Here is a 26519-nt window from a genome sequence, read left to right on the forward strand (position 1 = left end):
CCGAACTCCGAAGTGAGAGTAGCAAAACAACAAGATATAAAAACACGAAAGGAAGAGTATTGATCCCCCCTCCTTCTATAGCATGCAAAACGTGATTTGCGCTGAGATGAACATATATGTTCATGACGCGAGTAATTTTCACTTTTCACTGATCCAAAGGAGGTCACGTGGGATTGCTCGACGCTTGCGAAATTGCGAAATCAACAATGAAAATGGCGAAACGAAACTTTTGAATCGTGCATTTGCTCTTCATGGTAGCTGCCAAAAAATCGAATCAAACTTATGGGACACTGGATTACAGGTATGTTGGCATCTTTTTCATTCCATTCCTGCATATCATTACACTATACGTGAATACATGGTGTCATGTCTCACGATGCTGGGGAAGTAGTTGCATGGGGAAGTGTGCATGGTTCTAGACTTTTAATTCTTGATCGCGTAATCGAAATATCGGCACCTCTCGCATTGTGGCTTGCATGTGACCAACCAAGTGCTGTTCCCTTACTAGCGCTTCCTACAAACGACAAAACGAAACATGTGGGAATGTATATTTTTGATTACTCATATGTAACAAGAAAATGTATAGTTTTCAGGTTGCTGCCACTACTCCATGTGCCCGCAATTGTCTTGCGTGTATGATTACACTAACGGCGTCGCCCACCACGGCGGAAGTGTTTTGCGTACACGCGTTTCAGCATGAAGCCTGCAGGTAACATCTGATGTTTACCCTTCGGATATTCTGAATTTACATATTGTCGCTTAGAGGAATTCCGAATGCCCAGAGTGACACACACTTTTAACATTGTGACATCAGTGCAGTGGCATAAGCTCTAATGTAGTGCCCCACGAAAGTGAACAAGGGGTAGTGGTTTATCCAGAATCCCAAGCACGAGAAGGGTGTTGGAAAAAATTGTTGGAATAGTTACGTCATTACAGCTTAACATATCATTACAGACGTATCTGAAGCTGAAATCGCAAGGGCACCCCCTGTAGGGGGTGCACAGGCAAAAAAGTTAGGGGGGGTCTTGATAAACCAATGACGAGTAGGACTCCTCCACCCCATGTCAAGCCTCATAAAACACCTCCTGAAATAGTTTCCTGGCTATGCAGCTGCATTATTATGACGTAATTGTCATTGTTGTCCATAATTCTTGAATATGTTTTGAATATATGAAAAAAAAAAGTCTGCTTGACAGCATATGCCTTATAGTCATCATCAAACAAGAGCATATGTCATTTTGTTCAGTGGCTTATGTACTTTTTTGTAAATTTCAGGTGGACGTAAATTGTAGAAGGCAGCTAGTGGGGGAGAAGATCATGGTCATAGGTCATGTGACTCCTGGAGCTCCCAGTGGGCTCCCTTGTGGAGTACTTTTCAGAACACACACACATACAGTTTGCTCACAGAACCAACGAGTAGGATGTTGCTTGAATACTGAGAGAAAATGGCGTAACACATACAAATATCGTGTGACACATATGACAATAAAAACATTTTTCACAAGGGATGCATGAGACACTGTCGCAATATTGTGTGCATGAACCATTGTGTGTGACACAAGCCGTGGGGGCACACCGCCTCGGACACATTTTGGGAAGCATAAAACACAGTATATACAGAGCTACTATGGTGGATGCTTCTTTTTTCTTTTTGGCCGTTATGAGACATCTTCGGCCGTAATGAGACTACCTTCGGCCGTATTGAGACTTTGGCCGTAACGAGACACTTGGGGATTAAAGGATTTTCGGCCGTAATGAGACTTTCGGCCGTAATGAGACTTCGGCCGTAATGAGACTCGGGCCGTAATGAGATGTTACCGGAATTTGAAGGGTGGATTTCTTAGCACGGATTTCAAAAGTTTTATTATTAAGAGTGGGTAACATGGTACACCGATTAGCGGTATCGAACCCGACTGGCGAAGTATTAATGCAAACTTTTTACATGCTACGAGTAAAAGTTTTATGTGGCGATTTGCGCACGGGTTACTGCCACCGCTGAAACACCATGCAAATGTAAGTTACATCCGTAACACGTGTGATTTATGCGGTGGCAACGAATCCCTGCATCATTTTTTTTTCAGACTGCCCCTTTTTAACTCCAATGAAGGAAAAAATTAGAGAACATTTTAAATTAGACCAGTTACACTACTCCTCTGTGCGGTTTCTGAACCCTGCCCCACTGGGAAGGCCACGTCGGCGATAGTTTATCGCTGTTATCAGCGAAGTCAGTTATCAAACCTGGAGACTTGGGTGCGATATCGCGCACGGCCAAAAAACACAAACTTCCTTTATCGCTCGCTGTAGCAGCAATGAGGTTCTGTGGCTTCTGAGAAAAGAAAAGAAACGGCTATCAAGAAATGATTTCACCAGACAGTGGGCCTCCCCACCGATTATCGTTAAACTTGACGCTGAGGACAAACTACAGATGTGTTTCTAACTCTATCTCTATTTTATAGTCTTCTTGTCATACACTTTATTTATGTTGTGTTTTGTTCTTTCACATAACTGTATCTCACCCTTACCTTGTCACCCATCCATTACATAATCATCCATATATCACAAAATGAAAAGAAAAAAAGAATAATGACCGAATCCTTCTCTTTGGTGATATGAGTGATGTGTATACGTGGGGGGGGGGGGGGATGAATGTGAAACCGCTGGCGTGGCCTTGCTCTCGCAAGTGCGTGATTCAAGGTTGCATTCGAGACAGCGTCTCAGAAAAGCTGCAAAACCAAATGGTGAATAATGGCATAGCGACTATAGGCAACCAACGGCCCTTGTATGCATGCTGGGCCTCCGGCGTGGTCACGTGATCCGTAAACCGGCAAATGACCCTTTGTTTAGGATTTGGCCCTCTGACGTGGCAGTAATGCCCTCAAGGCAACAATTTAGTCAGTGTCACTGGCGAGGGTTTACCCTCCGAAAACATTAGTTTGTCACAAGAGATAAACTGATGTTCTGAGGCTGGAACAACATAGAGGGGACAGATACAAACAAAGCCTCAAATTGCCTAAGAAATCAACGATGAAAGATGAAAGTCACTGAAAAGGTTAGCCAGCTGTAGGGATCGAACCCACATCTTCTGGATTGCCGGTCCAGGGCTCTACCAATTGACTTTCATCTTTCATCTTTCATTAGTTTGTCCCTTTTTTCTCTTAATTTGGACCATGCGGCCGCCGCAACGCTGTTTCCAAAAATGGATGGATGATTTAAGGACCTCTGTCGCGGCATAGTTGCCCACAACTCACCAAATGACAGTGTAAATGTGATTTTAATATTTCCCTTTTTCTTTGAAGGAAGGTGGTCATAATAAGAAAGCACAACAAAAGAAAAAGTAAAAAACCAGGACGCCCTTTCCTCCGGGAGACCCATAAATGATGCAAACGGGCACTAAAAGCTCCTAGTGGCTTAGTCGCCCTAATACCTGATATGTGGCCGTCCACAGCTGGGATTGTGGCACGCTTGAATTGTAAACATATGCCCCACGTGCAGCCATGGCAGCTTCATTTTTATATCTGCATACTGGCTTTGCAGTGCGTCCTCCAGAGGTGTTGCTAACACCCTGGAACGTTGATGTCTTGCATAGACACAGTGTTTCTGCCGACCCGAGAGCGTGTCACATCCCTACGCTATGCCGAGCAGAGCCCAATAGCCAAATGTCCCATACAGCCAGAGCCAAATGTCCCATCCTACAGTTGGCAACACAAAACGGCCGTCCACAGCTGGGATTGTGGCACGCTCCAATTCTAGACATATTCCACACGTGCAGCCATGGAGCATTCGCTCATTTTTATACTTGTATCTGTACTTACTGACTTTGCAGTGCGGCCTCCACAGGTGTTGCTAACACCCTGGAGCATTGATGTCTTGCAGAGACACAGTGTTTGTGCCGACCCGAGAGCGTGTGACATTACTACGCTGTGGCGATGAGAGCCAAAAAGCTCGAAACGGCCGTCCACAGCTGCGATTGTGGCACGCTTGAATTGTAAACATATGCCCCACGTGCAGCCATGGAGCATTCGCTCATTTTTATATTTGTATCTGTACTTACTGACTTTGCAGTGCGGCCTCCACAGGTGTTGCTAACACCCTGGAGCATTGATGTCTTCCAGAGACACAGTGTTTGTGCCGACCCGAGAGCGTGTGACATTACTACGCTGTGGCGATGAGAGCCAAAAAGCTCGAAACGGCCGTCCACAGCTGGGATTGTGGCACGCTTGAATTGTAAACATATGCCCCACGTGCAGCCATGGAGCATTCGCTAATTTTTATATTTGTATCTGTACTTACTGACTTTGCAGTGCGGCCTCCACAGGTGTTGCTAACACCCTGGAGCATTGATGTCTTGCAGAGACACAGTGTTTGTGCCGACCCGAGAGCGTGTGACATTACTACGCTTTGGCGATGAGAGCCAAAAAGCTCGAAACGGCCGTCCGCAGCTGGGATTGTGGCACGCTTGAATTGTAAACATATGCCCCACGTGCAGCCATGGAGCATTCGCTCATTTTTATATTTGTATCTGTACTTACTGACTTTGCAGTGCGGCCTCCACAGGTGTTGCTAACACCCTGGAGCATTGATGTCTTGCAGAGACACAGTGTTTGTGCCGACCCGAGAGCGTGTGACATTACTACGCTGTGGCGATGAGAGCCAAAAAGCTCGAAACGGCCGTCCACAGCTGCGATTGTGGCACGCTTGAATTGTAAACATATGCCCCACGTGCAGCCATGGAGCATTCGCTCATTTTTATATTTGTATCTGTACTTACTGACTTTGCAGTGCGGCCTCCACAGGTGTTGCTAACACCCTGGAGCATTGATGTCTTGCAGAGACACAGTGTTTGTGCCGACCCGAGAGCGTGTGACATTACTACGCTGTGGCGATGAGAGCCAAAAAGCTCGAAACGGCCGTCCACAGCTGGGATTGTGGCACGCTTGAATTGTAAACATATGCCCCACGTGCAGCCATGGAGCATTCGCTAATTTTTATATTTGTATCTGTACTTACTGACTTTGCAGTGCGGCCTCCACAGGTGTTGCTAACACCCTGGAGCATTGATGTCTTGCAGAGACACAGTGTTTGTGCCGACCCGAGAGCGTGTGACATTACTACGCTTTGGCGATGAGAGCCAAAAAGCTCGAAACGGCCGTCCGCAGCTGGGATTGTGGCACGCTTGAATTGTAAACATATGCCCCACGTGCAGCCATGGAGCATTCGCTCATTTTTATATTTGTATCTGTACTTACTGACTTTGCAGTGCGGCCTCCATAGGTGTTGCTAACACCCTGGAGCATTGATGTCTTGCAGAGACACAGTGTTTGTGCCGACCCGAGAGCGTGTGACATTACTACGCTGTGGCGATGAGAGCCAAAAAGCTCGAAACGGCCGTCCACAGCTGCGATTGTGGCACGCTTGAATTGTAAACATATGCCCCACGTGCAGCCATGGAGCATTCGCTCATTTTTATATTTGTATCTGTACTTACTGACTTTGCAGTGCGGCCTCCACAGGTGTTGCTAACACCCTGGAGCATTGATGTCTTGCAGAGACACAGTGTTTGTGCCGACCCGAGAGCGTGTGACATTACTACGCTGTGGCGATGAGAGCCAAAAAGCTCGAAACGGCCGTCCACAGCTGGGATTGTGGCACGCTTGAATTGTAAACATATGCCCCACGTGCAGCCATGGAGCATTCGCTAATTTTTATATTTGTATCTGTACTTACTGACTTTGCAGTGCGGCCTCCACAGGTGTTGCTAACACCCTGGAGCATTGATGTCTTGCAGAGACACAGTGTTTGTGCCGACCCGAGAGCGTGTGACATTACTACGCTTTGGCGATGAGAGCCAAAAAGCTCGAAACGGCCGTCCACAGCTGGGATTGTGGCACGCTTGAATTGTAAACATATGCCCCACGTGCAGCCATGGAGCATTCGCTCATTTTTATATTTGTATCTGTACTTACTGACTTTGCAGTGCGGCCTCCACAGGTGTTGCTAACACCCTGGAGCATTGATGTCTTGCAGAGACACAGTGTTTGTGCCGACCCGAGAGCGTGTGACATTACTACGCTGTGGCGATGAGAGCCAAAAAGCTCGAAACGGCCGTCCACAGCTGGGATTGTGGCACGCTTGAATTGTAAACATATGCCCCACGTGCAGCCATGGAGCATTCGCTAATTTTTATATTTGTATCTGTACTTACTGACTTTGCAGTGCGGCCTCCACAGGTGTTGCTAACACCCTGGAGCATTGATGTCTTGCAGAGACACAGTGTTTGTGCCGACCCGAGAGCGTGTGACATTACTACGCTTTGGCGATGAGAGCCAAAAAGCTCGAAACGGCCGTCCACAGCTGGGATTGTGGCACGCTTGAATTGTAAACATATGCCCCACGTGCAGCCATGGAGCATTCGCTAATTTTTATATTTGTATCTGTACTTACTGACTTTGCAGTGCGGCCTCCACAGGTGTTGCTAACACCCTGGAGCATTGATGTCTTGCAGAGACACAGTGTTTGTGCCGACCCGAGAGCGTGTGACATTACTACGCTGTGGCGATGAGAGCCAAAAAGCTCCAAACGGCCGTCCACAGCTGGGATTGTGGCACGCTTGAATTGTAAACATATGCCCCACGTGCAGCCATGGAGCATTCGCTAATTTTTATATTTGTATCTGTACTTACTGACTTTGCAGTGCGGCCTCCACAGGTGTTGCTAACACCCTGGAGCATTGATGTCTTGCAGAGACACAGTGTTTGTGCCGACCCGAGAGCGTGTGACATTACTACGCTGTGGCGATGAGAGCCAAAAAGCTCGAAACGGCCGTCCACAGCTGGGATTGTGGCACGCTTGAATTGTAAACATATGCCCCACGTGCAGCCATGGAGCATTCGCTAATTTTTATATTTGTATCTGTACTTACTGGCTTTGCAGTGCGTCCTCCAGAGGTGTTGCTAACACCCTGGAACGTTGATGTATTGCATAGACACAGTGTTTCTGCCGACCCGAGAGCGTGTCACATCCCTACGCTATGCCGAGCAGAGCCCAATAGCCAAATGTCCCATACAGCCAGAGCCAAATGTCCCATCCTACAGTTGGCAACACAAAACGGCCGTCCACAGCTGGGATTGTGGCACGCTTGAATTGTAAACATATGCCCCACGTGCAGCCATGGAGCATTCGCTCATTTTTATATTTGTATCTGTACTTACTGACTTTGCAGTGCGGCCTCCACAGGTGTTGCTAACACCCTGGAGCATTGATGTCTTGCAGAGACACAGTGTTTGTGCCGACCCGAGAGCGTGTGACATTACTACGCTGTGGCGATGAGAGCCAAAAAGCTCGAAACGGCCGTCCACAGCTGGGATTGTGGCACGCTTGAATTGTAAACATATGCCCCACGTGCAGCCATGGAGCATTCGCTAATTTTTATATTTGTATCTGTACTTACTGACTTTGCAGTGCGGCCTCCACAGGTGTTGCTAACACCCTGGAGCATTGATGTCTTGCAGAGACACAGTGTTTGTGCCGACCCGAGAGCGTGTGACATTACTACGCTTTGGCGATGAGAGCCAAAAAGCTCGAAACGGCCGTCCACAGCTGGGATTGTGGCACGTTTGAATTGTAAACATATGCCCCACGTGCAGCCATGGAGCATTCGCTAATTTTTATATTTGTATCTGTACTTACTGACTTTGCAGTGCGGCCTCCACAGGTGTTGCTAACACCCTGGAGCATTGATGTCTTGCAGAGACACAGTGTTTGTGCCGACCCGAGAGCGTGTGACATTACTACGCTGTGGCGATGAGAGCCAAAAAGCTCCAAACGGCCGTCCACAGCTGGGATTGTGGCACGCTTGAATTGTAAACATATGCCCCACGTGCAGCCATGGAGCATTCGCTAATTTTTATATTTGTATCTGTACTTACTGACTTTGCAGTGCGGCCTCCACAGGTGTTGCTAACACCCTGGAGCATTGATGTCTTGCAGAGACACAGTGTTTGTGCCGACCCGAGAGCGTGTGACATTACTACGCTGTGGCGATGAGAGCCAAAAAGCTCGAAACGGCCGTCCACAGCTGGGATTGTGGCACGCTTGAATTGTAAACATATGCCCCACGTGCAGCCATGGAGCATTCGCTAATTTTTATATTTGTATCTGTACTTACTGGCTTTGCAGTGCGTCCTCCAGAGGTGTTGCTAACACCCTGGAACGTTGATGTATTGCATAGACACAGTGTTTCTGCCGACCCGAGAGCGTGTCACATCCCTACGCTATGCCGAGCAGAGCCCAATAGCCAAATGTCCCATACAGCCAGAGCCAAATGTCCCATCCTACAGTTGGCAACACAAAACGGCCGTCCACAGCTGGGATTGTGGCACGCTTGAATTGTAAACATATGCCCCACGTGCAGCCATGGAGCATTCGCTAATTTTTATATTTGTATCTGTACTTACTGACTTTGCAGTGCGGCCTCCACAGGTGTTGCTAACACCCTGGAGCATTGATGTCTTGCAGAGACACAGTGTTTGTGCCGACCCGAGAGCGTGTGACATTACTACGCTGTGGCGATGAGAGCCAAAAAGCTCGAAACGGCCGTCCACAGCTGCGATTGTGGCACGCTTGAATTGTAAACATATGCCCCACGTGCAGCCATGGAGCATTCGCTCATTTTTATATTTGTATCTGTACTTACTGACTTTGCAGTGCGGCCTCCACAGGTGTTGCTAACACCCTGGAGCATTGATGTCTTGCAGAGACACAGTGTTTGTGCCGACCCGAGAGCGTGTGACATTACTACGCTGTGGCGATGAGAGCCAAAAAGCTCGAAACGGCCGTCCACAGCTGGGATTGTGGCACGCTTGAATTGTAAACATATGCCCCACGTGCAGCCATGGAGCATTCGCTAATTTTTATATTTGTATCTGTACTTACTGGCTTTGCAGTGCGTCCTCCAGAGGTGTTGCTAACACCCTGGAACGTTGATGTATTGCATAGACACAGTGTTTCTGCCGACCCGAGAGCGTGTCACATCCCTACGCTATGCCGAGCAGAGCCCAATAGCCAAATGTCCCATACAGCCAGAGCCAAATGTCCCATCCTACAGTTGGCAACACAAAACGGCCGTCCACAGCTGGGATTGTGGCACGCTTGAATTGTAAACATATGCCCCACGTGCAGCCATGGAGCATTCGCTAATTTTTATATTTGTATCTGTACTTACTGACTTTGCAGTGCGGCCTCCACAGGTGTTGCTAACACCCTGGAGCATTGATGTCTTGCAGAGACACAGTGTTTGTGCCGACCCGAGAGCGTGTGACATTACTACGCTGTGGCGATGAGAGCCAAAAAGCTCGAAACGGCCGTCCACAGCTGCGATTGTGGCACGCTTGAATTGTAAACATATGCCCCACGTGCAGCCATGGAGCATTCGCTCATTTTTATATTTGTATCTGTACTTACTGACTTTGCAGTGCGGCCTCCACAGGTGTTGCTAACACCCTGGAGCATTGATGTCTTGCAGAGACACAGTGTTTGTGCCGACCCGAGAGCGTGTGACATTACTACGCTGTGGCGATGAGAGCCAAAAAGCTCGAAACGGCCGTCCACAGCTGGGATTGTGGCACGCTTGAATTGTAAACATATGCCCCACGTGCAGCCATGGAGCATTCGCTAATTTTTATATTTGTATCTGTACTTACTGACTTTGCAGTGCGGCCTCCACAGGTGTTGCTAACACCCTGGAGCATTGATGTCTTGCAGAGACACAGTGTTTGTGCCGACCCGAGAGCGTGTGACATTACTACGCTTTGGCGATGAGAGCCAAAAAGCTCGAAACGGCCGTCCACAGCTGGGATTGTGGCACGCTTGAATTGTAAACATATGCCCCACGTGCAGCCATGGAGCATTCGCTCATTTTTATATTTGTATCTGTACTTACTGACTTTGCAGTGCGGCCTCCACAGGTGTTGCTAACACCCTGGAGCATTGATGTCTTGCAGAGACACAGTGTTTGTGCCGACCCGAGAGCGTGTGACATTACTACGCTGTGGCGATGAGAGCCAAAAAGCTCGAAACGGCCGTCCACAGCTGGGATTGTGGCACGCTTGAATTGTAAACATATGCCCCACGTGCAGCCATGGAGCATTCGCTAATTTTTATATTTGTATCTGTACTTACTGACTTTGCAGTGCGGCCTCCACAGGTGTTGCTAACACCCTGGAGCATTGATGTCTTGCAGAGACACAGTGTTTGTGCCGACCCGAGAGCGTGTAACATTACTACGCTTTGGCGATGAGAGCCAAAAAGCTCGAAACGGCCGTCCACAGCTGGGATTGTGGCACGCTTGAATTGTAAACATATGCCCCACGTGCAGCCATGGAGCATTCGCTAATTTTTATATTTGTATCTGTACTTACTGACTTTGCAGTGCGGCCTCCACAGGTGTTGCTAACACCCTGGAGCATTGATGTCTTGCAGAGACACAGTGTTTGTGCCGACCCGAGAGCGTGTGACATTACTACGCTGTGGCGATGAGAGCCAAAAAGCTCCAAACGGCCGTCCACAGCTGGGATTGTGGCACGCTTGAATTGTAAACATATGCCCCACGTGCAGCCATGGAGCATTCGCTAATTTTTATATTTGTATCTGTACTTACTGACTTTGCAGTGCGGCCTCCACAGGTGTTGCTAACACCCAGGAGCATTGATGTCTTGCAGAGACACAGTGTTTGTGCCGACCCGAGAGCGTGTGACATTACTACGCTGTGGCGATGAGAGCCAAAAAGCTCGAAACGGCCGTCCACAGCTGGGATTGTGGCACGCTTGAATTGTAAACATATGCCCCACGTGCAGCCATGGAGCATTCGCTAATTTTTATATTTGTATCTGTACTTACTGGCTTTGCAGTGCGTCCTCCAGAGGTGTTGCTAACACCCTGGAACGTTGATGTCTTGCATAGACACAGTGTTTCTGCCGACCCGAGAGCGTGTCACATCCCTACGCTATGCCGAGCAGAGCCCAATAGCCAAATGTCCCATACAGCCAGAGCCAAATGTCCCATCCTACAGTTGGCAACACAAAACGGCCGTCCACAGCTGGGATTGTGGCACGCTCCAATTCTAGACATATTCCACACGTGCAGCCATGGAGCATTCGCTCATTTTTATACTTGTATCTGTACTTACTGACTTTGCAGTGCGGCCTCCACAGGTGTTGCTAACACCCTGGAGCATTGATGTCTTGCAGAGACACAGTGTTTGTGCCGACCCGAGAGCGTGTGACATTACTACGCTGTGGCGATGAGAGCCAAAAAGCTCCAAACGGCCGTCCACAGCTGGGATTGTGGCACGCTTGAATTGTAAACATATGCCCCACGTGCAGCCATGGAGCATTCGCTCATTTTTATATTTGTATCTGTACTTACTGACTTTACAGTGCGGCCTCCACAGGTGTTGCTAACACCCTGGAGCATTGATGTCTTGCAGAGACACAGTGTTTGTGCCGACCCGAGAGCGTGTGACATTACTACGCTGTGGCGATGAGAGCCAAAAAGCTCGAAACGGCCGTCCACAGCTGGGATTGTGGCACGCTTGAATTGTAAACATATGCCCCACGTGCAGCCATGGAGCATTCGCTAATTTTTATGTTTGTATCTGTACTTACTGGCTTTGCAGAGGCAAATTATATTGCTCTTGGTGGAAATATCATACCAGACATGGTTGATGAGATGTAGCGTTGCGCACGGAGGCAGCCCACCAGATACAGCCGGCTTTCGTGCCATGGTCAGCAGGTCAATTAAATGGGCGCTGAAAAGAGAAAAAAGGAAAATGCAAGGTTCAGAATTTACGAATAAATGGATGAACCCAGCACTTCTATTGAACCTGCGCAATGATGAAGTTTTTATCAAGTTTTAATTTAACTTTTGTTATTCAACCTTTTAACTACAAACACATCACGTCCTTTTACAAATGTTTACGTACCCTGCCACATTATTTTTAGTCCTTTTGGCAACTCACAGGGTCCGTCACACGGTACGCCCGCCGTTTTCTTTATGGTTATTTTGGCACCTTTTGGGCAGCGTGTTCTCTTTTCCTTCTCTTTTTCTTTTCTTTATTTCCGTTATGCCGTTAGTTTCTTTTTTGGTTATTTTGGCATCCTTCGGGCAATGGCCTCTTATTCTTTACTTCGCGGACATAATCATTCACCGTCATCCGTCATGCTTCCACCTACCATCGTCACATTATCATTCTGCTCATAACTTCTATATTTTTAATCCTTTCACCTTTACTTACTTTTAATCCATCACCGTCACAAGTCATTAATCACCTCTCATGAAATCATTACTCATCCCACCATAATCACCACCACTGCTGAAATTACGCAGTGGGTAGCAATAAAGAAATAACTTGTAAAAAGGAAAAAGGAAACAAAAGCAGGTCAAAACAACAGGAAAACTTGTGAACTACGTCGTAAATCACTCCAGTATGAATGATGCGCGGATGTATGCATGAAAGAGTGGCCCCTACCGCGGCATAACGCACGCAAGCCAGCAAATGAGCAAGGTGGCTGAAAAGCCACCATGAATGCGTACCAGGCAAATGGTTTTTAAGCCCCTGTAGAAGCATGAAAGCGGGGCCCCTGTCGCGGAGTAATTCACATAAGCCAGCAAATGTGTGCTTCTTTTATTCCTTTATAATTTTTCTGGCGTGAAAGAGTGGCCGCTGCGGAGGCGTAACGCTTCGCAAGCCAGTGAATGAGGGGCGACTGTCGCGGCGTAAAGCACACAGCCAACCAGCGAATGAGATTTTTTTTTTCTTTTTAGTTCATTCTTTTTCTTTCTTTCCAGGGGCGGTAACAAAACCAATAGCCATGAATAAATGAGAGAATGGATGAAGTATGCATCGAAAAATGTGGCTTTGCCCATTGCGTAACTGCGTGTATAAATGACATGTTTTTTCCTGGAGTGTAAGACCCTCACTAAAGTCCCTTCCTCGAGTTTATACTTACAGGAATGAAAACAAAGACCTGTGGCCCAACGTCACCCGGGCCCCCTCATTAATGATGAGTGTAGGCATATGAGCACTATTGCTGTAAAGCCTGACAAACACCTGAAATGGCGGCAATAGAAAACGGCCGTCCACAGCTGGGATTGTGGCACGCTTGAATTGTAAACGTATGCCCCACGTGCAGCCATGGAGCATTCGCTTATTTTTATATTTGTATCTGTACTTACTGGCTTTGCACTGCGGCCTCCGGAGGTGTTGCTAACACCCTGGAACACTGATGTCTTGCAGAGACACAGTGTTTGTGCCGACCCGAGTGTGTGTCACATCCCAACGCTGTGCCGATGAGAGGGATTGTGGCAAGCTTGAATTGTAATATATATATATATATATATATATATAAGCAGGAAAAATCAGAAGACGACAAAGAGCTTACAGGAAAACACAAAGGGGCCTTTGTCGCTTTTGCGCCAAAAAACCCCAATCAATCAATCAATCAATCAAAACACAAAGGGGAGTTTATTAACACATGTAGGGATAGGGGTCGACGTTTCGGCAGTCAGCGCTGCCTTCGACGGGACTGGGGTTTGGTGACAAGAACAAGCTTTATATATGGGAGAGGGTTATGTACAAGGGAAAGAGAGCAGCGCATGCGCTTTTGTCATGACTAACATAGGTTGGTGACTAAGTGAAAGGGGAATGACCGGGTCTGTGCAGCAGGACCCTGAGGAAATACCCGTGAGCCTGAAAAAGAGACAAAAGAGTGTATGTATTGTGCTGGATTAGGAATGCAGGTTGCGAATAGTAGAAAGGATTCCTGGATCTTCGTTTATCTGACACTGGAATTTATGAATGAGATAAGACTCGCGCTGTTCCCTGAGCCGCTGGGAAAGAAAGCCTGACTGCAGGATGAAAATAGATATATTGGTGATTGAGTGTCCTGGTTTACTGAAATGGCGCGACACTGGCAGATTAGGTTTCTTCGCGACGTCAGATTTGTGGTTATTGAATCGCGTTCTAAATGAAGTAGCTGTCTGTCCGATATATTGGGCGTTGCATTCATTACATTGAAGAAGATAGACAACATTGGAAGAATTACGGTTAAAGTCGCCATTAATGTTGACCCGATAATTAGAATTGGTACTATCTGCAGAGTTAGCGGCTTGCATTGATTTACAAATTTGGCATCTAGTTGCATTACAAGGGTGGCAACCAATGTTATTTTCTGGAAGTTTGTTAATTTTGGCATTTACTAGTCTGTCTTGGATGTTCCGCGCCTGGCGATAACTTACGCGCGGTGGCTGTGAGAATATTTCCTTCATCCGATCAGATTGTGAAAGAATTGTGTAGTGGCGGTTGAGTATCCGGGTAATGTTAGGAACGCTGCCATTGAATGTGACAGTGAGATTTACTGCAGAATTTCCTTTGGCTCGAGGAGATCTTTGGAGCAATTGTTGGCGATCTGTGGATCTTGCTCTGGCTATAGCGTCTTTAACAAGTTTGTCCGGGTATTCACGATCAATGAAGGTTTGTTCTAGTCGTTGGAGATGGTTGTCTAGTTCGGCATCGTTAGTGCATATTCTGCGGTAGCGCAATGCCTGACTATAAGGTATGGCTAACTTAGTATGCCTTGGATGGCAACTGCGGAACGATAAGTATTGCTGAGCATCTGTAGGCTTCCGGTATAAGTTGGTTGAGATGCCGCCGTTTTGTAACTTGACTTCCACATCCAAGAAGGTAACAGTGGAGGCGGAGTAGTGGGAGGTAAATTGAATGTTAGGGTGAATTTGGTTGAACCGGTTGATGAACGTGAGAAGGTCACTTTCAGAATGAGGCCATATGATAAAAATATCATCTAAAAATCTCTTGTACACAAGTGGTTTCAACACGGAACATTCGAGAAATGTTTCCTCCAGGGATGCCATGAAGATATTTGCATAGTTGGGGGCCATTCTCGTGCCCATAGCTGTCCCGTTAACTTGCAGATAGTGCTTGTTATCAAATTCAAAGTTATTGGAGGTCAAAATCAGTGTTAGCAGTTCGGTGAGGACAGTAGGATCATACGGCTGGTCAGGTTGATTTTTGTATGCTGAAACGGCCGCTGCTATACCATCTGCGTGGGGAATATTAGTGTAAAGGGACGTGAAGTCTAACGTTGCCAAGAGACAGCTTGAGGGAACGGTTACTTGCGATACAGTTTGAAGGAAATGGTTGGTATCTTTGACGTAGGAAGGTAATTTAGGGGGGATAGATTTGAGAACGTGATCGACGAAGGACGATATATTTTCTGTAGCGGTACCGTTACTGGACACAATTGGTCTTCCGGGATTGCCTGGTTTATGTATCTTAGGGAGCATGTAAAATCGGCCTGGTTTAGGGTCTTTAGGAAGTAAGTATTCGTAGAGCGCATCGCCAATTTTCTTAGTGGTCTTTAACCGTTTTAGTGTTTTACATATATCTGCGGCAATTTCATTAGTGGGGTCGGATTCGAGAGGTTTGTAAAAGTCTGCACAATTAAGTTGACGGAGTCCTTCCGCCACGTAAGCTGGCTTATCCATTACGACTATGGCACCTCCTTTATCAGCCTGTTTGATGATGATACCTTCGTTGCTTTCTAGCGCGGACAAGCTTTGCTGTTCTGCTTTCGTAAGATTGTGCCGGAATTTCCGATTGTTTGAGCTTGCATAAGTACTGAGAATATCTTTCTGAACAGCTTTGATATACATATCAAGACTTTTATCTCGGTTCGGGTTGGGAGTAAAATCGGATTTTATACGGAAAGGATTTAGGTTTGATTGCGGTTTGTCGTAGAAGTATTCCGTAAGGCGTAGTCGCCGCGCAAAGTTGTCAAGATCCAGATGTAGCTGATATTCATCGATTTTACTGTTATTGGGACAAAACGATAATCCCTTCTCCAGTAGAGAGATTTCCGCGGGTGTAAGGTCACGGGAAGAAAGGTTAACTACGCTACATTTGGTTAGTGTGGGGATGTCGGGAGCAAACTGGCTGTTGCTGTCTAACGGGGTATCTGGACGTAGTTGTGAAGTATTGCTACGGGCTTCGGAATTAGGGGGTGCCGAATCTGTGGAAGTATTATGAGTTGGAGGGCAATCGATTTTGTCTCTAAAATATTTCTTTTGCTTTTGGAGCTTCAGGTGGATGTTTTTCTTTTGGAGGAATTTGTCTAACTCTGATCTATGAGAATGTGACAACGGGGTAGTGCTGTTAATGGCATCGGCGTCTTCGGATAGAGACTGGATAGTATCTTGGCAGTGAGAAATTAGAATTTTAGTTAGGTCTAAAGATGCTTTGTTAAGAATGGACAGCCATTGCACATTGCGTTCATGGTTCAAGGGGAAGGTTGATGTTTTATGGATTTCTAGCCCACGCGGAATCCTGTCGTTTTCATGATAAGTAGCCAAAGTATCACGATGGGAGGTGTAGCGTGCAACTTTATCCGCGATTTTTCTGAGTTTAAAGAACGCCTCAGTGCTACTGCTGACAATTTGTGGAGAGTGAATTGGTACTGACTCACCGGCTAGTCAATCCTGCTGCTTGGCTCGTGACGATTTCTCGGCACGTGTGGTTCTTTGTGTCCATGCTGCAGCCTCCTGGAGTGTCGGCCATACGGGGTCCGGCGTTCCAGTGCTTGCTGTACGTGTGGGTAGGCGACGGAGCAGCCTGGGTACCAGGGACCGCAGTCGGTGGGCGATCTGGGTGACTCCTTCGAAACTGGGGTGGAGGCCGTCAGCTGCAAGGACTCTGGTTGGGGGCTGTCGGTGGAAACCATGGTCCAGGAAATACAGGTCACGGGCACCTCGGCACAGGGTCATCAGTCGTTGGTTGAACGCAAATGCCCGGGGATTGCACTGGAATTCGCGTCGCCTGTCAAGATAAGGACGACGGCGGTTGTAGGATCTGGGTAAGACGAGGGTACATACCACAAGTTCGATGTTTCCCCGAGAGCGAATGTGGTCGATGAGTTGCACATAGCGACGGATGGCCATGTCGGGATCGGTGTCCGGCATGTCATTCGTCCCACAGTGCAACACCACGACACGAACACTTGCGGGCAGCTGGTCCACCTCTTCTTTGAAGTCTGCGATTCGGCCTCCGCTCTTGGACACGAACATTGTCGGGGCAGTACGGGATCTGGGGTCGAAGTGGAAACGGAGATATTTAGTTTGTGAGTCACCAAGTACAGCTATAACAGGAGCATAAAAAGGGTACTTCCTGATGGGCATCTTCGGTCCTCCTCTGTCGGTGGTCATCGTAGAAATAGATTAGAAGCTTAGGAGGGCGGTTGACCACGAGAATGAAATAAGCAGGAAAAATCAGAAGACGACAAAGAGCTTACAGGAAAACACAAAGGGGAGTTTATTAACACATGTAGGGATAGGGGTCGACGTTTCGGCAGTCAGCGCTGCCTTCGACGGGACTTTGTAAATCACGGGAATTTGTCACGGGAATTTGTAAATCAATGCAAGCCGCTAACTCTGCGGATAGTACCAATTCTAATTATCGGGTCAACATTAATGGCGACTTTAACTGTAATTCTTCCAATGTTGTCTATCTTCTTCAATGTAATGAATGCAACGCCCAATATATCGGACAGACAGCTACTTCATTTAGAACGCGATTCAATAACCACAAATCTGACGTCGCGAAGAAACCTAATCTGCCAGTGTCGCGCCATTTCAGTAAACCAGGACACTCAATCACCAATATATCTATTTTCATCCTGCAGTCAGGCTTTCTTTCCCAGCGGCTCAGGGAACAGCGCGAGTCTTATCTCATTCATAAATTCCAGTGTCAGATAAACGAAGATCCAGGAATCCTTTCTACTATTCGCAACCTGCATTCCTAATCCAGCACAATACATACACTCTTTTGTCTCTTTTTCAGGCTCACGGGTATTTCCTCAGGGTCCTGCTGCACAGACCCGGTCATTCCCCTTTCACTTAGTCACCAACCTATGTTAGTCATGACAAAAGCGCATGCGCTGCTCTCTTTCCCTTGTACATAACCCTCTCCCATATATAAAGCTTATTCTTGTCACCAAACCCCAGTCCCGTCGAAGGCAGCGCTGACTGCCGAAACGTCGACCCCTATCCCTACATGTGTTAATAAACTCCCCTTTGTGTTTTCCTGTAAGCTCTTTGTCGTCTTCTGATTTTTCCTGCTTATTTCATTCTCGTGGTCAACCGCCCTCCTAAGCTTCTAATCTATATATATATATATATATATATATATATATATACGTATATATGCCTGCCTGCGTACTGCTGATGAGGCCCAAGAAGGCCGAAAGAGCTGTCCAGTGCTAGCATGGCGACGTTTGACTTACAAACTATACGTGCAGCCAATGAGATCCGGTTATTTTTTTCCTTAGTATACTTCACTGGCTTTGCACTCGGCTTTTAGTGGTGAGTTAGCTCATCCTGACGGGAGGAATCATGTGTTACGTGACCTTATGACGACATCCTCTTAAACGTTGCCTGCCTGCGTACTACCGATGAAGCCCAAAAAGGCCGAAACAGCTGTCCAGTACTGGCATGACGACGTTTCATTTACAGACATATCCTATACGTGCAGCCAAAGAGCTCCGCCTACTTTTTTCCTCAGTATACTTCACTGGATTTGCACTGGGCTTTCAGTGGTGAGTTAGCTCACCCTGACGGGAGGAATCACGTGTTACGTTACCTTATGACGCCATGCACTCAAACGTTGCCTGCCTGTGTACTACTGATGAGGCTCGAAAAGGCCGAAACAGCTGTCCAGTACTGGCATGACGACGTTTCATTTACAGCCAAAGTGCTCCAAACGTGCTTCTCGTGCAGCCAAAGAGCTCCGGCTATGTTTTCCTTAGTATACTTCACTGACTTTACACTGGTTTTTCAGTGGTGAGTTGGCTCACCCTGACCGGAGGAATCACATGTTACGTGACCTTCTCCCTATTAAAAATTCCACCAGAAATTTCTGGTGGTCCAGTAAACATTTTTTTGCTGGTCCACCAGCCAGGACTTGGTGGTCTACCAAGCATGCCTGCTGGACAACCAGGTGACCTTCCACCAGACCACTCGCTCACCAGGCAGGTCTCTGTAGGTCTGGTAGCTTGGTGGAAGGAGGTCCATCAATCCGGCTTTGTGGTCCACCAAACAAGGTTGGTAGGCCACCAGACACGCAGTGGCATTGAACTGCAAATAAAATTCGTCTACTGATTGATTTTTGTCTGCATCAAAAAGAGGCCGTCTTCACTGCAGCTGTAGCACCTGGAGAGAAATGAGATGAACTAAAAACAAATTAGCGGAATTCTCAGAATTCAACAGAAGACAAACACGGTATCAAATATTTTCCATTACATATACACAGTCCTTCCACCTTTATTGAATTTGCCGTACCCGTGACAAGGAACATGCAACGTACAGCTCAATACACATGGAGCACCTGTTTTGAGGCGGAGTTCACGATAACGTAATAGTTTGAAATTGCTGTGACCACTGAAACCTCCACGCTTCGTCATCAACACATTTTTTAGCACATCTCGGAATGGTAGGGACAAATTTTTCACGGCAGACGAACACGGAACCAATTATTTTGTGCTACGTGACACACGCGGTCTTTCCAAATTTATCGAATGCACCGTACCCGTGACACGGATAATGCAACGTACAAGTCAATACGATACCGAAGCTCAAAGATACAGAAGATAAGTGAAATAGATCAAGGGCAGAAATCACTTTTAATCAGTTTCATACGTGTTCGGCTGCTTACAAATGTATTCGTCGTTATCGACACGAACGAAGACAACCTGGCTTTCCACGTTATTGTCAAGGTACATGCAAAACCCTTAAGATGCAGGCGGACAGTCACTTCTGAACACATGCGTAGCATTTCCGAAACCAGCTGGACTGACAAGGAGACGCTTACAAAGTAACGCTAATCTTTGACGCTGACCCCAAAATGAGTATATCTCTGTGACCTGACAATAGCTACCGTCACTCATTTTCAGATAATATGAACAAGTCCGTTGGGCACAAAAGTAGTGGGAAACATGAACAGTTATATGCTCTACAAGTGCCCTGTAATAGTGCTCAACTGTGACATGTTTTCCTAGCTCCTGATAGAGCAATTCTGCAGCTGTGTTAGAAAGGCCTATGTCAGACACCGGTGCATCAAGGCCACGGCAAGACCCACTTTCTTCCTTCACTCTGAGAAGCTTTTTTGCACATGTGCTTGTTGGGCTGTATCTTTTGCGTCTAGCGCAAATCCTTTAGTTTCGGATTAGTTATCTTTTCATAATAAAAGGCCCGAGCAGCGCGAGGTGTGTGATGACGAAGTGGTGTACCACATTCTCTCGCTGACTGGACCGAACTGGATGTCTGACTGATGCTCTCTCGGTAGTGTTGAAACCACACGCACAGATTGTCCACGGCTGAAACCTCAACAAAGGTTATGGGCCCAGATCAGTTTCAAGACACCGAGTAACCTGAAGCGGTGAGCAAGTTCATATTCTTTTGAGAAACCAAAATGGCGGAGGGAACGTCGACTAACCACTCGGTCCACTTAGAGAAGCTTGACTTCAGCAATTATCCCAGATGGCGTTTTAAAATGACGATATACCTCAAGGCGAAGGGACTTTGGTCAGCCGTGGAAGGCGAACGCCCAACTGACCAGGATGTCCGGCGTGAATGGGACAAGAAGGAGATCGAGGCCACTAACGTCATGGTCCAGTCGCTGTCAAGCGCACATACGAGTTACGTCGTAAACCAGACGTCTGCAAAGGACATTTGGAACAAACTCGAAGAGGTTAACCGGGGTCGTGTACTCGAAAAGAAAATTGCTCTAAAACGGGAGCTCAACGGGATTAAGTGGACCAAGGAAGAAAATGCAGCACAATACATGCACCGCGTAGAATCCCTTTCTGAGCAGTTACGGAGTTTAGGCGAGACTATCGAAGATGCTGAAGTAGCAACTATAGCCATTCAAGGACTGCCAAGAGCATATTATGGGGTATCCCGAGGCTTGGACGTTTGTTCTATGTCCGATATTACCCTACAAAAGGTCAGATATGCCGTCCTACAAGAAGAACAACGTCAGAAAAGGGACTCAGTTGATGAAGCCGCTTGTAAAGCAAGTGTTCGGTCGAAAAGGTACCAGCACGAGGATAAATATGCTTCGCAAACCAAAGCGCTAAAGTGCTACAATTGTGGGAAAACTGGACACTTCGCACGAAACTGCTGGACCCGTTCAGCAGGAAACGCTGGAAGTGGGACGCCACGTCAGAACAGGAATCGAGACGAGTCATTCAGGATTCGAAATCCCGACATAACTGAAGGAAAGTCGAGGCAAACGGCCAGACTAGCCAGAGCACCCACAGCACAGGATAGAAACGGACGACTGACAAATGAATTTGCTTTTGGCGTTAAGGAATTTAAGTGTGCCTCTGGAGATTGGTCCATTGATTCGGGAGCCACAAGCCATATGACCGGATGCATGGATATCCTAAGGGACTTCGAACCTGAAAAGAAGAGGCAAGTTACGGTGGCCGATGGCAAGACTATTGACGCTGAAGGGTCCGGAACCGTCATTTTTCGCGTCCTAGATGATGATGTGGACAACAGGCTAACAGCAAGAAACGTTCTTTATGTTCCTGGTATAACGGATAACCTGATTTCCGTGTCTAAGCTTACCGACAGCGGTATGCAAGTTATCTTCAGCGACGACGATTGCACCGTCCACAAGGAAGAGAACTTCGTTTTCTCAGCGGTGAAAACTGATGGCATCTACAAAATGAATGCACAAGCCATACCGGTAACAGAGCGGGCGGATCATGCAAAGATCGACAGTGCAGAAATGCTGTGGCACCGTCGTATGGGACACTTGAACGTCGACGCGCTAATGACAATGTCACGAACGAATGCGGTGGCGGCCTACCACTCCTTTCGAAGGGAATGGAAACCTGCGAGAACTGTGTCATTGGGAAGCACTCAAGAGAACCTTTCAGGGCGCTCTCAAGTCACAGCTCAGAAGTACTAGAATTGCTGCATCTAGACCTATGTGGCCCTTTTCCAGTGGAGTCAATAGGGAGAAGCGAGTATTTTATGGTTATTGTAGATGACTGTAGTAGACGAGCAGCAGTTCATTTCTTACGCTACAAAAGCGAAGCCACTGAAGCATTAAAGGAACACACATGCACCGCCGAAACCCAACTTGGACGGACTGTCAAAAGGATTCGTACTGACAATGGGGGTGAGTTCGTCAACGATCGTTTGGCACATTTCTTAAAAGCAAGGGGAATAGTTCATGAGAGGACCGCGCCATATTCACCGGCTCAGAATGGCGTTGCAGAGCGAATGAACAGAACATTAGTCGAGACAGCTCGAACGCTCCTGCACGAAGCTGAACTGCGTATGTTTTTTTTTTGGGCCGAGGCAGTCAACGCTGCGGCATACATAAAAAACCGTTGCAGCAAGAAGGTTCTCGATGGAGGCATACCCAAAGAAATATACTCGAAACGCTACCAATCGGTACGATACTTTAAAGTTTTTGGTTGCCTTGCCTACGCCTGGATTCCTGGCAACCAAAGAAACAAGCTCGATAAAAAGAGCCAGCAGGTTATTTTCGTGGGATATTACCAAGACAAGAAAGCTTATCGTCTCTATCATCCGTCCAGCAAGTCAATCATTGCTAGCAGAGACGTAAAATTTATAGAAGACAAAAAGGGTTCACTCCTGTTGAACAGCGACAGTAACAGCCAGGAGAATTACGAAAGTTTTCAGTACTCAAGTCAAATCCCACCACGAGAACCAGAACCTCCTCATGATAACGTATTTGTTGATATGGATGTAGCTGAATCACAAGCAGAAGGTGGGAATGTTGTGACCCCCCAGGTGGGAAACAAGACAGTGAGTATGAAGCTACTGACGCATCTGATGTGGAGCCTCCACAGAACGACGCTCCAATAAGACGATCGACGAAAATCAGTAGACCACCTAGTCGTCTGCAAGTTGATCCAAAGAAGGCTAACTACTGTGAAATGGCGACAGAACAGCAAACGGAGCAAAAGCAAACTGACCCACGTTCTTACGATGAAGCAATGGCGTCGCCACAACGAGCACAGTGGATCGAAGCCATGGCAGAGGAACTCAAATCTCTTCATAAAATGGAAACGTGGACCTTAGTACCAAAGAAAGCAGACATGAAAGTGGTCAAATCAAAATGGGTCTATCGCATCAAGAGAGACGCCGCAGGAAATATAGACAAGTATAAGGCACGCCTTGTTGCCGTAGGGACATCGCAGGTTGAAGGCGTGGATTATTTTGAGACTTTTTCACCCGTTGTCAAGTTGACAAGTTTGCGAATCCTCCTTACATTAGGCCTTGAGGAAGGAATGGCGATGCGCCAACTTGATGTGAAGACGGCGTACCTTCACGGAAGACTCGAGGAAACTGTCTACGTGGAGCCATCTTTGGGCTATCCCGGAGCTGCCAATAAAGTATGTCTACTAAAGAAGGCACTTTACGGCCTCAAGCAATCCGGGAGGACATGGTACCTAACCCTTGATGAAATCCTCAGGAACTTCGGTTACAGGAGGCTTGAAGCGGATAGATATGTCAATAAGCGGATCAATATGTGTTTACATATTGATCCAAGGACATCAGAAGGTTATTCTAAGCGTATATGTGGACGACATGCTTATGATGGCCACTTCATCAGCCCTGCTAAAAACAGCTATCAAGGACCTAGGGAACAAAGTAGAGCTGAAAGACTTGGGAGAGCCAACCTATATTCTCGGAATTGAGGTACTACATGACAAACAGAACATGACCCTAACGATCAGTCAAAGAAAATACATTGACGAGATCTTAAATCGCTTCAAGATGGAGGATTGCAAACCGATAAAAAACACCAATGGAAGTTGGACAGAGGAATGACACGACGACTGCGACTGCTGCAGAGAAGAATCCGAATTTACCATATCAGTCCCTGATAGGAAATTTAATGTATTTGGTGCAAGGGACACGTCCAGATCTTGCATTTGTCACTCACTACCTGAGCCAGTTCAACTTAAATCACACGCTAAGTCACTGGAGGATGGCGAAAAGGGTGCTCCGCTACCTGAAAGGAACCCGGAACGTTGGAATAACGTACAGCGCACGCAAGGAGCCCATAACAGGTTACACCGATGCAAGCTGGAACGAGTGCGGCACTGGCAGATCGAGGAGTGGTTACGTGTTCACAATGTCTCAGGGTGCAATCAGTTGGAGATCGACGAGACAACAACTAATAGCTTTGTCAACACGCGAAGCGGAATACATTGCGCTCACGGAAGGCTTAAAAGAAGGAAAGTGGATTAAAACGTTCATGGCAGAACTTGGATTCAATAACTATGGAACTGAGACCTTAGAAGTCCGTTGTGACAACCAGTCTGCCATCAGAATAACTGAAAACCCGATGTATCAAACGAACAAAGCACATCGATCTCAAATACCTATTCGCCAGAAATGAAGTGGAAAACAAACGGTTCAGGATCACATTCTTACGCACTGAGGACATGATCGCCGACGCTTTGACGAAACCAGTGCCGAACGCAAAGAACACCGTGTGCGACAAAGGATTCGGCTTCACAAACTTTCCGTGATGTGTAGGATTTGCTGGACGCAGGGGGGAATTTGTTGGGCTGTATCTTTTGCGTCTAGCGCAAATCCTTTAGTTTCGGATTATTTATCTTTTAATAATAAAAGGCCCGAGCAGCGCGAGGTGTGTGATGACAAAGTGGTGTACCACATTCTCTCGCTGACTGGACCGAATTGGATGCTGACTGATGCTCTCTCGGTAGTGTTGAAACCACACGCACAGATTGTCCACGGCTGAAACCTCAACAGTGCTGATGTGGTTCGAGAGTGGAAGGGTTTTAACCATGTCACGCAGTGTGTCTCCCATGATCACCCTCTCAGCAATTTGAAGGGGCACGCCTTTACCTGCGGAGACATGGTCTCCAAGTCTACCGTTTCCACCTTCAAACGGAAACATAGAAGTGCACCACAGGGGACCAAACATGCGTACACTTTTGCCAAGGTGCAGCAGCTGATGCACGTTGAACCGTACGGCCTCTTCTCCATACAGTCTCGCAGTGTCCCACACAAACGTCATGAACAGTTGTGTAGCCATTGCAACAACAGCATCTCTAACGCTTTGTTGCAGAAGCAGGAACAGACCTCGTGTGAGCAGTGAGGCATGGAGCAGAAATGACCTGAGAAGAACAGCGTACAGGGTGGGCAGCATGAAGTACAGGACCCAGTTTTTCCATTCGGAGGCCTTCCAAAATCAGTGCTCTGAGAGGGGACGAGTAAATCTTGTGAAGGATGGTGGTGGCCTCAGAGCATATAGCCGTTTGTTGATGACATTCATCTTTCTTCCAATGTAGAACACCTTGCCGACTGATGATATCCAAAGTTTGGTGAGATGCTCTGCCACCCCGAGTAGTGCGCAATGCATATAATCAGGGAGCACACCCCAAACTGTGTCCAGACATTTTAATAGGACCCAGACCAATAGGGCTGGGACCTTTTATTCCATCAACGTGTCTTCTTCGGACATCATCAAGTTGCATGGCCTTGAGCACACAAGCATGAGTCCTCTCAATGAGAACTTCTTGCACGGCTGCAGCATACTTCAGTGTGCCTGTAAGATGAGAGGTCCATGTCACTTGCGCTGATCACCGTACTGGGGTAATGTCTCACAGCAGTAGCAAGAATTTACTAACAAAATTACAACTTGCCAGCGATTTGTGTTGTTATCAGTAAAATAAATGCCTAATACGGTTAAATAGCAAGTAAGCTGATGACAAAGACCATGTGTCACTTTTTCCTTGTCTCCAGTTTTCCTTTATGGTTCTGTAGCCAGCAGAATGCCATCGGTAGCCTGCTATCCTTTTTTTTTTTTCATGTACCACTTCACATTCTAATGGCGAATTTGGGTGGTCATTTCGTAGCAATTTTTTTTTGCCAGATCTCGAGCAGTCATGTTCGCTTGGTCAAAATGTAGCAATCTCCCCTCAGGCGTTTGTGCTAGAGCCAGCTGCTGCTACATAAGGCTGTGTGTAGGAAACGTCATCGGAAACCTGTCAGGTTTTGTTTGAGAGCACCATGTGTTGGACAATCTCAATAGCTACTGTGCACATTCTGTGTACAGACACTGTGTACAGACACTGTGTACAGGGTGTGTTCTTTTAGGCACTACAGAGCACTCCACAAAGTGAGTGATAAAAGAAAAAATGAACGCTACTTTCTGCCACTTGAGTTACAGAACAGTTACAAAGAAGTAAAGCTTGCTTTTTCTTTCATCGCTGGCTTTGTTAAGTTCTTTGTATCGTCTAAAAAGACACACTGAAAATTGTAATGTCATTTCATGATATCATTTCGATTGGTCTGTCTCCTGCCTATAGTTCATTGTCTCAGTGTGGTTGGTTATTGGGTATATCAAGCTGCAGCATGAATCTAAAACTTACAAATGC

General features: G+C 46.9%; 1 long non-coding RNA gene across 1 annotated transcript; it reads left to right on the forward strand.

Moving 5' to 3' along the window:
• The first annotated feature begins 235 nt into the window (after window positions 1–235).
• LOC135372288 (uncharacterized) lies at window positions 236–1769 on the forward strand. Its single transcript, XR_010415941.1, has 3 exons — window positions 236–301; window positions 594–709; window positions 1276–1769. It is a non-coding gene; the product is annotated as an uncharacterized LOC135372288 (long non-coding RNA).
• The last annotated feature ends 24750 nt before the right edge of the window (window positions 1770–26519 follow it).

This window comes from Ornithodoros turicata, unplaced genomic scaffold (assembly GCF_037126465.1).
Source record: "Ornithodoros turicata isolate Travis unplaced genomic scaffold, ASM3712646v1 Chromosome14, whole genome shotgun sequence".
In the NCBI taxonomy this organism is placed as follows: Eukaryota; Metazoa; Arthropoda; class Arachnida; order Ixodida; family Argasidae; genus Ornithodoros; species Ornithodoros turicata.